The following is a 14,682-nucleotide window of genomic DNA, read 5'->3' on the forward strand; positions in this document are numbered from 1 at the left end:
TGAACACAAATTGTTTTTTAAGGAACAAACAAAGGCTGCGATGCTCTCTTTTTTTTTTCTTTTTCTTTTTTTACGAGTAAAACTTTAACACAAAATCTAAAATTTTCATTCAAAATACTTTTCTCATTACATTTCATTCATAATATTTCCCCCCATTACATTTATTCATTCATAATAGTCCCCCTTATTACATTCTTTCTTACACTACATTACAAACCATGTTGATAAAATAATGCACCATGAGGCAGTCAAGCATATCCATAGCTTTCTCTCTCTTTTATTCCTTGTCTGCAATGTTGCTTCTAGCTTATTGACCTTCTTCAACAGCCCAGGGATGATTTGCATTGCCCGTGAACACATAGGTGGGTCTATCCAGGTGAACTGATTACCAACCATTCGTGGGACAGCTGAGGAACCTCCTACCAGGATTTGCATCAGTCCATGATGTTTGTATCACCCTTCGTCTTTCACAGCAAATGCATCTCAGGTCTTCAATGTCACTTGCACTCCATCTTCCTTCAATTGAGCTCGATCTTCCCAGATTTGTTGACCCTCTATTTCTCATTCCACTACAACAATTTACAGTTTTGGTGACCAAATTTGGCGACTAAACGCCAAAAGTACAATTTTTGGTGACTAAAAAATGCATTGGTCGGCGTTGGTTTAGGATTTAGCTACTAAATTTTTTTAGTCGGGGTATATTATTTATTGGCGACCAAAAAAAATTTTAGTCGCTAAATAGGCCATAATAGGCTACCAAAATAAATATTAGTCGATGTTAGTCTAGTTTTTAGGCTACTAAAGTTTGTTGTAGTCATGGTATGCTAATTTTTGCTGACTAAAATAAATTTAGCCGGCAAATAACAACCATAATTTTTCTTGTTACCCTTTGGGACCAAAAAATTGTTCGGCAAATGTAAAGATGTCTACTTTGGCGACTAACATTTTAGTCGCAGTTAGAGTTGATTTGGCTACTAAATGATTTAGTCGTTATTACGTACATTTTTGCCGACAAAATTTGAAATTAGTCACCAAAGGTCCCAAAATTTTAGTGGGAAAATAAAAACCTATTGGCGCCTGCCCAGTTATTCTCCTCTGTTTAGGAATACAAACGCACACACACATACTCTCTCTCTCTCTCACACACACACACACACACACAAACACAATCAGTCACCACCAAATCTTACCTCACCGTAAGCGCTTACTATCGGGAAGCATTCGACGTCACATATTGCCACCGCTACCGTCACAAATCGCCATCACCACTACCTCAATACTAGGTTATCTCTCGCTCTTTCTCTCAGTCTCACACTCTCTCTGGTTCTCGCTCTCGAGCTTGCCAAATCCCCAAATCGTATAAAACTTGTTCTATCCCCTTTCATTCTTATTTCCTAAATCTGTCTCGATTTCTCTCTCTCTCTCTCGCTCTCTCTCGATTTTTCTTTGGATATTCCTCTCTCGATTTTGCTTTGTTTCTCGCTCTATAAATCGCCATGGTCGTCTAAAGAAGCGACCTCCAACGGTATGAACTCCCTCAATTTCTTTATCTGGTAATCTCTTCGTTTTCTTCCTTTCTCTCTTAGATCTCCTCTCTCTTTGTTTCTTTTTATTTTATGATCTGAATCTACTTTTAGGGTTTGGATCAAAACATTAAAGGTCTTTGGATGACCAGATATGTTTTTATGAAATTTAATCTATTTCATTTTTTTTGTTGCATTTTATAGGTCTTTGGATTCATGAAGTGGGAACTGTTAGTGAGCATGGCTTCCCTCATTTGCTTTTTTGCCTATAATATTTAGTAAGTTGTTTAGCTGTACACTGACGTATTTTCTGGACTTCAGCAGTTATTTTTGCTGAATTCATTCTTGTTTTCTATTGAAGATACCTGTCTCCATATACTAATTTTAACTTTTCTAGTTTGTTTCAGTACAAGGAAAACCATCAAAGGCTGTTGTGGACTCATTGGCTTTATTTGTGGTCTGATTCTTCCTGTCTTCTATTTTATTTTATTTATTTGTAATTTTTTATAATTTTTTTTCATGTTCTTTGAGTTGATGGATTTGAATTGTTGTTTTCTTCTATGTTTTTGGCTGTAACATCTATTGAGCACATGGAATTTTTTTTTCTTTCTATTTTGTTCAAGAAGCTATTTGAATTGCTTTATTTTTTTTGTCACTTCAATAATTATGATGATGGATTACTTTCTAATTTGTGACTACTACTTGGATTACTGAATGTGCTAATGCTTCAATTAGTTGTATACTACTACGTAAGCTTTGGATATCCAGTATTCAATGTTGCAACAAAATTTGTCCATAGCTAATCCAAGAAAGGTTGGATGACTGCCACACTTTGATTGTTAGTTTTTAATTTCATTTGTTTAAAATTTGTAGTTATTACATAGTCTTGTTTCTGTTACTATTAGTATTATTTGTTTATTTTATTGGGGAGAATCACTGGATAAGATATTTAATGTTTTCATAAGCTAAGTTTTTGGATTTGTGCAGTATGGTGTATAAATTAGTGATGCAATATATAAAAGTGTCGCCATGTACTTGAAATGATTGTTTTGAGGCACTGCTTTTACTTGAATTACTGTACCCGACTATTTCTGAAGTGGACCCTGCTTATATTGGCACATATTTGGGAAATATACATTAGAATTGGCTGATACTTGGATAAAGATGTAGGGTAACTGGTATTCTTGACTGCAGGGAAGAACCCTATCTAGAATATAAACCTTGGAAGGAAAATACCTATCAAATTGATCACAAGAATACCAGTCACAGTACCTAGTAGCCAGAGAAGAATCTCCTCTATTGATTTGATAAAAGTAATATGAATAGCATTCCATTGCAAATCACTTGACAAATCTTTTACATTGTCTTCTGAGAGCTTTTTCTCCTACTAGAATTGATACCTAAGTTTGTTGATGCTCATGCTCTATTTTTTTCCCTTCTATTGCTTCAGATTCATACAATTGATGAGAGGTAATTTTAGTGTTTCGTATATGTTTGTGATGTCATTGAATAGAAATAATGATGAGATTGAATATATCTGAGCAATCTGTGTGTTTTATTCACAAAACCAAGGATGTCTAAGAAAATCCTTGTGGCGATCCCAGTTTTGCCACTTCGTTGAGTATATCGGGGATCGAGTTGCCCGATCAGCTCGTGGGGGTCCAGGGGGCAGCGCCCTGGCGGGGATCGAGTTGCTCGGTCAGCTCGTGGAGGTCCAGGGGCAGCACCCTGGCGGGGATCGAGCTACCCGGTCAGCTCGCGGGGTTCCACGGGGCAGTGCCCCTTGGCGGGTCCTAGGGCAGCACCCTAGCGGGTTTGAGGGGTAGCACCCCTGAAACAAAAATGCAAAATGCATTAGAAGTTGCTTATCCACTGGAGTGGCCGTTTATGCGCTCAAGCAGAAAATGTTTGGTTCCAGAGGTTTGACCTGTCTGCAAAAGTACTGGGAAAGTGTATTTGACGCTCGAACGAGGCTTTCCACACTCAAACAAGGTTTTCCACGCTCGAGCGGACCATGTTATATCAATTCGTGAATCTGATATTTTAGATCACTTTTGTATATCTATCTCTCTCTAAAAACCCTTTCCTCTCCCTTCTCTCTATATTTCCCTACGCCAAATTGGATCAAAATCTTGATTTCTCAAGATCCATTAGAGTTCTGCCATAAATTCTTCATCAAAGTTGGTTAACTTCTCGAGGGCTTCGTTGTATGCGGTGAAGATCGAGTTTCGACACCGTTAATTTTGGGGGTTTCATCTCATTTCTTCTTCAAAACTTAAGGTAGGGATTTTCTTGGTGTTATATATATATATATTTTTGCAAAATCTATATGATTTTCGAAATTATCTTTCGATAGCTTTGAAAGTTGATTGTTGATTTAAGAAGTTGAGCGATTTTGAAAGTGGGTTTGTCTCTTGTTTTTTTAAAATGATCTTATGGGTTTTGATCTTCGTTGATTGAAGAAAAGATGATTTTGAAAAGTTTTCTTTCAAAAGATTTGAGTTGTATAGTTTTGGTGAGAAAACCTAGAATTTGGGAATTTTTTTAAAGGAGACTGAAAATCCATGAATGATATTGTTATATTTATTTTATGTGTCAAAATAAATGGATGTTTGGAAAATTTCTTATTTATATTTATATAAATGATGAATTTTAGGAAATATGAGAATTGTTGTTTATTTTGGAAATTATTGTTCAAAACGTTAAAATAGTCTTGAAATCACTAATTGTCGAGGATACTTGAGAAGAGGGAATTGTGTTATTCCTTAGATGATGAATTGGAATAAAAGTATTTATATTCATCTTGTGAAATTGGCATATCAATTCATTTGATTACATTAAACTTTGAAAGTTGATTTGAAAACTTACATTGAGAAAAGAATGTTAAGAAACAAGTTTTCATGGAATGGTTTTGGAGTAAATACGTTGGTAAGTCTTGATAGGTGGTGTAGATGATATTGAATAAGTTGGCCTGAGAGTCTGGGGTGAAAGATTGAAAACCTGCGCGGATAGGTGTCGAGCCTTTCGGTTCATACTGGTAAAAATGACAATTTGGTAGTATTTGTATAGTCTACTTGCAGACACCGACCTAGGGATTACCAGAGTTGTATTTACCGCCCTTGAAATAAATTGTTAAGTTTTGAACAATTGAAATTGCATGATATCATTGAGCATGATTGTTTTCAAAGATGAGAATGTGATTTATCTTCAAAAAGGGCATAGCGTGGCATGTGCATTTCATCTCTTGAGACTTGTATAAAATGTATATACTTTGTTAAGAATTTCCTACTGGGCTTTATGCTCACCCTACAAGATTTTTGTGCAGGAAAAGATGTGGTGATCCCACCTAACTAGGGGCGTGGAAGTATATGTGTTCGGAGTATAATGCTCTCATTTTGCTGTGACTTTGTGTGTAAGCCATGGGCTGTGTTTGTGTGGGTTTGAATAACCGTTTTGTGTAACTAGGCTCAAGCCATGGGCTGTGTTATTAATGTATTGTTGCATGAAGAACTATTGTATCATGTAATGTAAGTTTGGAGATTTATATTTGGTTTTCCTTGAAAGAGCCGTGATTGTTGTCTTATTATTTGGGCTAGAAATTTGGGGCGTTACATTCTTTGCATTGAAATAGATTGAATTAATTTTTCTTAGGTTTTGTATCTAAAGATTTTTAAGCCTGATTATTCATAATTTATTATTGTTAAATTTTGAAATTTGGTTTCGTTATACACTTATGATTATTGGTCATGCATGCGATTTAATTCTTCATTTGAATAACAAAATCGGTACTACTCATGAAGTTTAGTATTTCCTAGATCTACCATGCCAGGTTGTCTCATCTTCCAAGCCCAAGGAAGAGGTGGGAACGTACTGGGGTTATAAAGTGTGATATGCTTCCACTATCAGTTCTGTTTTCAAGGACAACCCATGTATGGGATATATACTATTCCCATGAAAAAAATGTTCTTTTTGAAAAGCAATACATGTTTCTTTTCCTAAAGTTTAGGCAGGAGTTTCTTCAATCAAATTGTAATACTTACCTTTTAACAAGGATGGGATGTTTATATCTATCTTTATGGCTGCACGTATTGTCATTTGTATCCACACAAGTACTTGTAGAGTTTGTTGAATTTTTTATGTACATGTGTGATAGATACTATTTTATTATTCACCTTAGATTAAAGAGTGTCCTTTCAAATGTTATCTGAATTGATCTGATTGAAGCAATCCCTTTAAGATGTACAGGGATTATTTTAGAAGATCGATCTTAGAAAACTTAAAGCGTGGTGAGTGTTATTTATGGTGGTTTGGATAAGTGGACACTACTAGTTTTTGTTGCTTTATGTTTTTGCATAATTTGAGGATTAATACCATTTTCCATCCTTGTCTTTTGGACAGAGACCTTTTGCTGGAAATGCATTAGATAAAATAGTTTTAGGTTATCAAGCTGTTTATGGTGGCCAACTTGATGAAGATGCTATGTTGAGCAAATGTAGGAATGCTATTAGCTGCGTTGAGAAAGTTGATAAGGAAATTGGGGGTGATTTTAATTCAGTATGTATTGTGTGGTGCCCCTTTATTGAGATGCAGATATAGTTCTATTAAAATTTATATTTCATTGTGGCTTTCTGTACATTGCAATCTGTGTGTTTGCAATTTTAACTTCATTATTTTATTTGTTCTTAATAGGTTTGGACTATGCCCTTTGTCATATTTAGAACTTCTAGCGAGTGCAATATTGCTCATTGGTAATGTAATGCTTGTGCAGAGAAAGCTATTGTTTTAACACATATGTGCATATATATAAATATTTCCAAGAAAACACTTTTTATATATGCACTATTGTACACTAAATTTATAAAATGTGGAATCAACTTTGTTTATAAGTTGAAGGTAAAAACTGCAGCTATAGAACCTTACTTATTAAATCTCCTCACTTGTTTGGTGCCTAAACGATTTACTTGGGGAATGGGAACATGGTTTTGGTCATCTGGTATAGATTGAATTCTTGAGTTTACAGTATTATTAATTTGTTGCTTGAAGCCATGTTGAAAAATATAGCAATGTGGCAGGAGGCTAGGGTTTTTGGGCCAGTTCAGTATTATTCTTCTCTCTCTCTCTCTCTCTCTCTCTCTCTCTCTCTCTTGCGTAGCATCTCGTTTTTGATACATTGGTTGCTATATCCTGTAGCATCTCTCTCTCTTAACTATCTTTATTATTATTATGTTCATTTGAGCAGGAAAACTCAATGGCTCTGGCATTGTGGAGTAGCTTAAAGGGCAGCATGGTATATTGAGAGACTGTATTGAACAGCTAACAACAGTTGAATCATCAAGAATAAATCTTGTGTCTCATCTGAGAGAGGCTCTTCGGGAGCAAGTTGGCTATCATATCTTTGAAACTATGTGTTTTGAATTTCTTTCCCCCTATCCATCTTTCTTTGTTTCTATATCTTTTGTGATGGGAAGTATCATGATTTTGTTATCAGAAATTCAAACTGGATCAAATCATCAATCAGCTTCAAGTAATTGTGTTGCCTCATGGTTTGGCTTGTTTTGTGTAGATTATAACTTGGTTATTTTTTTCTTTGAAATTAGGTTAAGCATAGGTTATTATGTATGTTTGCATGTGTAAAAGTGAGAATATTCATGAGATCGGTGTGAATTGGCAAAAGATCAGCCTTGGTGAAATATCACAACTCGGCATCCAATAGGTGAACTTGCTTTGCTCTTTGTGCAACCAACCAAACCTGGCAAATCAAAATTCTTATTCTATTCATGGAGGTATGAAATTTTTATTCCTTGAATTACAAATGAGCCACAATTACAATGTCCTTTGAAGAGCTGTTTTGTTTAACAAATACAGGTTCATCGTCCCCCAGTGGTAAGACATCCTCTTTTGAGGGATTCTAAGGGGGGACCAGGGTTTGGTAGGAAAATGTAATGCTTGTCTCTTGGGTTAATGGTAGCACCACACACACACACATAACAAATGAAAATTCATATAGAGTATCCCGACTTTTTCCTCTTCTCTCTCCAATTTCATTAGCATTTTTTTTATTTTTGTGTGATCAGCAACCAATTTCACTAGCATTCATCATATAAAAAAGACAAAAATGGAAATTTTTACTACTTCAGCTACTATAAAATAATGAGACACACGTAACTCAACATACTTGACTCATGAAGACTAGTGTACTTGGCATCATATTTAGATCTGGACAGGATATTTTACTAGGTCTCTTTCATGATGCCTCATAAGTGGTAACAATAATATTGACTTCCAAATTGCAAATTTTAGTTTTCGAGTTTGGAAATTATTGCCACTAGTAACACAACTGAAAGTGCATGTTACTTGATATCGTAGTTTGTGGGTTTACTTATGTTTGTTTGTTCGCGTTCCTTTATGGGTTTAAAAAAAATTAGATAACATCATCAAAATAGAGAATAATATACAGAAGAACATATATTCCATGCATCTTGTAGGTTAAAAAACTTCCCAAGAAGTAACCAACTAAAGATAGAAGAAACTTCAAAACTCTCTAGGGTACTACCATGTTCATAGGACGTGGTTGTAACTTTGACGTCTACCATGTACCTACCATGACCCTGAAGATGAGATACTAACTTTGGTCGAAAATGGCCTTTCGAGGCTGAAAATTCACAACAACCCTGAACCACTCTATGGATGGCATGGGTAGCTTCATCATGTCAAATAGGACATATGGGGACAACCGGGATGTAATTAGCATGCTTAGGTTGGGAGTTGGCGTGAAAAATGCCATAAACTTATTCGAAAAAGGCCTTTTGGGGCCAAAAATTCGGAGCAGACCCCGAACCACTCTATGGATGGCACAAGTAGCTTCCTCATGTCAAATAAGACTTGTAGAGATAGACGGGATGTAATTAGCATGCGTAGGCTGGGAGTTGGCATGAAAAACGCTACAAACTTAGTCGAAAAAGGCCTTTCACGGCCGAAAATTCAAAACAGCCCCCGAACCACTCTATGGATTCCAAGGGTAGCTTCCTCATGTCAAATAAGACCTGTGGGAACAGACGGAATATAATTAGCACCCGTAGGTTGGGAGTTGGCGTGAAAAATGCCATAAAATTAGCCGAAAAAGGCTTTTCGAGGCTAAAATTCAAAGTAGCCCCCGAACCACTCTATGCATGCCACAGGTAGCTTTCTCGTGATAAATAGGACCTGTAGGGATAGACGAGATGTAATTAGCACACGTAAGTTGGGAGTTGGTGTGAAAAAAGCCATAAACATAGCCAAAAAAGGCCTTTCGGGGCCAAAAATTCAAAGCAGCCCCCGAACCATTCTATGGATGCCATGGGTAGCTTTCTTGTGATAAATAGGACCTGTGGGGATAGATGGGATGTAATTATCACACGTAGGTTGGAAGTTAGTGTGAAAAACGCCATAAACTTAGCGAAAAAAGGCCTTTCGGGGTCGAAAATTCAAAGCAGCCCCCGAACCACTCTATGGATGGCACGGATAGCTACCTCATGTCAAATTAGACCTGTGGGGATAGACGGGATGTAATTAGCACACGTAGGTTGGGAGTTGGCATGAAAAACGCCACAAACTTAGCCAAAAAAAGCCTTTTGCGGCCGAAAATTCAAAGCAGCCCCCGAACCACTCTATGGATGCCACGAATAGCTTTCTCGTGTCAAATAGGACCTATAGGGACAGACGGGATGTAATTAGCACGCGTAGGTTGGGAGATGGTGTTAAAAATGCCATAAACTTAGCCGAAAAAGGCCTTTCGAGACCAAAAATTCAAAACAGCGCCTAAACCACTCTATAGATGCCATGGATAGCTTCCTCGTGATAAATAGGACCTGTGGGGACAGACGGGATGTAATTATCACATGTAAGTTGGGAGTTGGCATGAAAAACACCATAAACTTAGCCGAAAAAGGTCTTTCGGGGCCAAAAATTGAAAGCAACCCCTGAACCACTCTATGGATGGCACAGGTAGCTTCCTCGTGTCAAATAGGACTTGTGGGGACAGACGGGATGTAATTAGCACGCGTAAGTTGGGAGTTTGCGTGAAAATGCCATAAACTTCGCCGAAAAAGGCCTTTTGGGGCTGAAAATTCAAAACAGCTCCCGAACCACTCTATAGATGCCACAGGTAGCTTTCTCGTGACAAATAGGACTTGTGGCGGCAAACGGGATGTAATTAGCACGTGTAGGTGGGGAGTTGGCGTCAAAAAGCCATAAAGTTAGTCGAAAAAGGCCTTTTGGGGCTGACTGTGTTGCACAACTTTACATTGATTATAATTTTTTAGGGGCTACATGTTTTCTCATCACTGCTGAATATACTACACAACCATAAATTGATTCTCATTTTTAAGGGACTACATTTTTCCTCATAATTGTTGAATATATATGCTGCACAACCTCACATTTTTCCTCATAACTGTTTAATCATGTGCACTTTGCGTTGTTTTGATTCCTAACATTTCAATAATGTTAATTTCATTTTCAAAATATTATGATTGAGGGATGAGACCACCTCAGACAAAAAATAAAAATAAAAAACGAAAAAATTCCTTTACAAATCTATTATTATTATTATTATTATTTTTTTTTTTTTTTTTTGTGCGTGGTCTTATGTTGAAATGCTATATGGAACTAATGGGTGTAATTTTTGTTTTGTGGATGGCTTTTGGCATTGACATGTGGATCTTCCATTTTTTTGTACGGAGGATAATTCACACTTTTGAACATTCCCGCTTTTTGTCGTCCTCTGCTTTTTGTGTGGAATTTGGATGAATCGTACATACAATTTTTGGCAGGGTACATAATACTTTTGATATGAAACTTGTATTTATTGCCGTGGTATATAGATTACCTTTTGTCGTGGTACATATTATCATGGTAATTTGTACCATGCCAAATGGTCATTACAATGTATAGTAGTAAAAATATTTTTATGTACGGAGGACATTGTTTTGGTATGCTTATTTGTGATGTATGACGTTATTATTTCTAATTGGAATATATATAGTTGGTTTGTATATAACTTTATATTAAAAGGTATTCTTTTTTGTTTGATGGTTGTAAGTGAAATATGCGTTATGGAATGGCTGATAATATATACATATTGTTTTGTTTGTATACCTATTATAGGTTGTGGTGGATACATACAGGTTGTGGATAAATTAATCAAAATGAACAAAAAATAAACACATAAAATGATGTTTTTGGCGACAAAACAATTGGCAACCAAAAATGGAGTTAAATATTTTTAGTAACTAAATAGTTAGTAGCGGAAAAAGAATTAAATCTTTTGGAGACTGAATATTTAGTAGCCAAAAAAGAATAAAAACAGTTTAGGCGACTAATTATTTAGTAGCCAAAAAAGGAAAACACTTTAACATAACAATTATATTATAGGCGACAAAACCTTTGGTAGTTAAAAAAAAAATTAGACTTTGGCCGACTAACCTATGTAATAGCTAAACAAGAAATCGGACTTTCGGCAACTAAACATTTAGTAGCTAAAACAATGTAGATGCACAACAAAAACTACTGGCGACTAAAACTTTGGTCGCCCTAGATACTTGAAGTTTTGGCGACAAAAAAACTTTAGTAGTTAAAAATGTGATTTAAATTAAATTAGTAGCTTTGGGCGACTAACAGATTAGTCGCCAATTTGCCTTATCAGCGACTAAAGGTTGTTTTGTCACCAATACCTTTTACTTTTGCTAACTAAAACATTAGTCACCATTTATAGGACTTTTGGCGACTAACTAAATATTTTTTAGTCGCCAAAACCTTCCCCGACAATCTTCCCACGACAAATCTAGTGACCAAAATATTTAGTCAGGAAAATATTTCAGCGACTGAAATCCTTACTTTTGGCGACTAAAAATTTAATCGCCAAAAGTGTAATTTCTTGGAGTGTTCTCTCTCACCACCAAACAGATGTTCTATTTTTTTTGATTGGGAGCGTGCCTCTATTATATAGTAGAATGGAGAGGTTGCTCATGACGGGAAATCCATTTATACTCCCTCCAAAAGATAGTTCAGGGGAACAACTCATCACATTCCGTTCAATTGTGGACGAAAGGTGAGGGCAGGGATCTAATTGATCAATTTGTGAAAAGTTCAAGTACTAAATTAAAATAAATACAAGTATAGAGGTGCACGTGAAAAACGAGTGATAGTTTGAGAAAAAAAATTATATTTAATTAAACCCAAAACCAAAACAACCCGCCCAAATAGATAATGGAACCAACCCGAATGCTCAATCAACAGCGTACTATTTTACAAATTATTAATTTTTATAGGAAAAGGCAAAATAAAAAATTGACAAGAAAGAGCTACTAGTGAGTCTTATCCATACTCACGCACAAAAGGATAAAAAAATGAAGGGATGACAGACAATTATAGTCCATTGTCAAAGTGGGGCAAGGTTGTTTTGTGCATCTATTTCGGAGGAATGAAAAGGGTGTATTTTGTTTTGTTTTTTTTTTTTTTTTCTTGAGGACTAAACGAAAAGGGTGTTGTTTTAATTGCCCGAGTAACAACTGGGTCAGTGGGCATATATGTGTAATTGCAATTTTTTTTTTTCAACCAATAAAATATGAGATAATTACCTATACTTATATATTTTTTAAATGCATCAATAAGTCTTACAATACTTATATATTTTGTTTGCTTTTTTTATATTCTTACCTATACATATTGTTAATTTATGCTCTTAGAGCACATGTTAAGAAGTTGAAAATATTTACATATTTTAAATAAAAATACGTGTAATAAAAATGTTTTATCTTTGAAATATTTTTAACATGTGTGTCAAAAAAATACATTAGTAAGAACATAGATGCATGGCTAAGCAACTTCTGCATTGTTTTTAATTTTAAAATTTAATCCCAAATAACTTATGCTCCATCAACAAATAAGAAAAGGATAATAATACTATCTAAATATCATTATTTAAAGAAGAAATTACGGGTAAACTCAAGTTAAGAGATGCGTTATTGACCGGAAAAGTTATCAGAAAGTCTCCAATGGGCCGCGGCGGCAATTGGTGACAGTGAGTTGAATATATAGGTGATATTGAACAGATAAATGACATGTGTATAAATACTTAGACAGTTAAATAGATAGGTGATATGTGTACAAATAATGAGACATTTGAACAAATAAGTGACATTTGAAAAAGATAGGCACATAAGTAAGCTTTGAATAAATAAGTATCATTCTGGACAAATAATGTCTTTTTAACCTAAAAAAATTTAAGTTTGAACCTAACGATCCAAAATTTTTAAAAATGAACATCTGGTTGCATATTTAAAAAAAAAAAAGCCCATTTCCTAATTATTTTTATTTATTTATATATATATATATAAAAATTAATTATAAATCCAGCAGGGGACCCTAATAATATTCCATGAATAAAGGCAAAATCAGAGCAGCCCATGTTGACCAACTTTCTCAATCACTATGTATGCTTTTGGTCACTGGTTTTGAGTGGTGGCCAAAACAATGTCCACTATAGTTACCCTCAAAAATAACAAGCTTACAAACAAACGGAGCTGCGATTAAAAGGATATTTCCAACAAGGTCGTTATTCCAGATGAGTCTGCACTATAGGTTTTTTTTTTTTTTGGTCTCAAACCGACCAAAAATTGTCTTTTTTTTCTTTTTTTGGTTCGGATTATTACACATCACAACAACACAAAGAGAAGCGCACTTCAAAAAGAGAAAAATACATAGAAATTTTAGGTGATTTGGTTCAAATTTACTTTCGTCTGACAGATTAGTAAGAAACCTCCAATAAACAATTGAAAACTTGAACCCTCAAATTAGGGATGTTATCGGTTTAGCATGATCGGTATTTAGATAAAAAAATGTTAGTAATGGACGTCCATGTGGCATGACCATTTGAACATAATTTGGATCTTATCCAAATAGGTTTTGAATTAAATTCAAACCTATTTAGGATAACCACTCAGGATATAGATATTATCAGTTTTAACTGATATGGATAAATAATAATAATATAATATATATCTGATATATGGTTATGGGTAACCAAGAGAGAAACAACGTAGGTTTTGTTTCAACCCATAAACTTACTCTCTCCCAAGAAACAACGATCAAGTCATTTGCACTGTGGTTTGTGTGGGTGATATTCACCATTGTAATATCACCCCACTGCTGGGATTGATTGATTAGGGTCTGGAAGCACGTGATTTATCCATGAGGTTTTAGATCGAATCAGGTATGATCTAAACATTTTATTCCGCTGCAAGTTTTGTGATCTCTGATTTACATTGGTATCAGAGCCATTGATGGATATTTTCGTGTTTCCTTTAATCATGTGTTTATTTTTACATGTGTATGTTTACAATATATACATGAATGTTTGTAAAAAAAAAAAAAAAAAAAAAAAAAAAAAAAAAAAAAATCTACTTTGATTAGATTAAGAGCATAAATATTTTTTTTATGTTCATTAATGTCTTTTTTAAGACCATAAACGGTTTTATTTTGAAAAAAGGAGTCCGGCAGTATAAAAATCGGACCAGAAAACACCCAGGAAGGCGGCGCGTGTGATACACGCGCTGTATGACGCCTCCCAGCTGTGCCACGCGCCACCACGCGCAGCCACGCGCCACCACGCGCCGGATGCCCTGCTGACGCGCCTGCACGCGCCATCACGCGCGCGTCGGCGGCGCTGTCCACGCACGCGCGCCATCCGTGCCCGCACGCGCGCCGCGTGCTGGAGCCGAGCGCCGAGCCGAGGGCTGGAGCCGAGCGCCGAGCCGCGGCTGAGCCGCGCGCCGAGCCGTTCCTTGAGCCGACTCGCGCCGAGTTGCGCTGAGCAGAGCCGAGCCGAGCTTAGCCGTTTTTCCCGCCTGGCTTGGCTCTAAGGCTCTGTTTGTTTGTTTTTTAATTCTGAATTGCGTTAATTGGCCATAATTTATTCGTTATAGCTTTGTTTTAAGCATGGTTGGTACCCTTAGACTCAGAATTAATTTGTCTACATTCTGTAAAATTTTGAAAATTTTACGAAAATATGTAATATTTTTCCTGTGTTAATAATGTATTTTTTTTTTGCTTTAAAATGCATCTGGTGTTGCATGATTAATTTTCTGGGGTTGAAATTTTTATTGTGGACTTCTGAAATGTT

At 35.8% G+C, this 14,682-nt stretch overlaps 1 long non-coding RNA gene across 1 annotated transcript; it reads left to right on the forward strand.

Moving 5' to 3' along the window:
* The first annotated feature begins 1,726 nt into the window (after positions 1–1,726).
* LOC145790441 (uncharacterized) lies at positions 1,727–7,062 on the forward strand. The gene is made up of 3 exons (XR_014329149.1): positions 1,727–1,801; positions 1,931–1,980; positions 6,763–7,062. It is a non-coding gene; the product is annotated as an uncharacterized LOC145790441 (long non-coding RNA).
* Positions 7,063–14,682: the final 7,620 nt, after the last annotated feature.

The sequence above is a fragment of the Camellia sinensis genome, chromosome 1 (assembly GCF_055761805.1).
Source record: "Camellia sinensis isolate YWXY chromosome 1, ASM5576180v1, whole genome shotgun sequence".
NCBI classification, from domain to species: domain Eukaryota; kingdom Viridiplantae; phylum Streptophyta; class Magnoliopsida; order Ericales; family Theaceae; genus Camellia; species Camellia sinensis.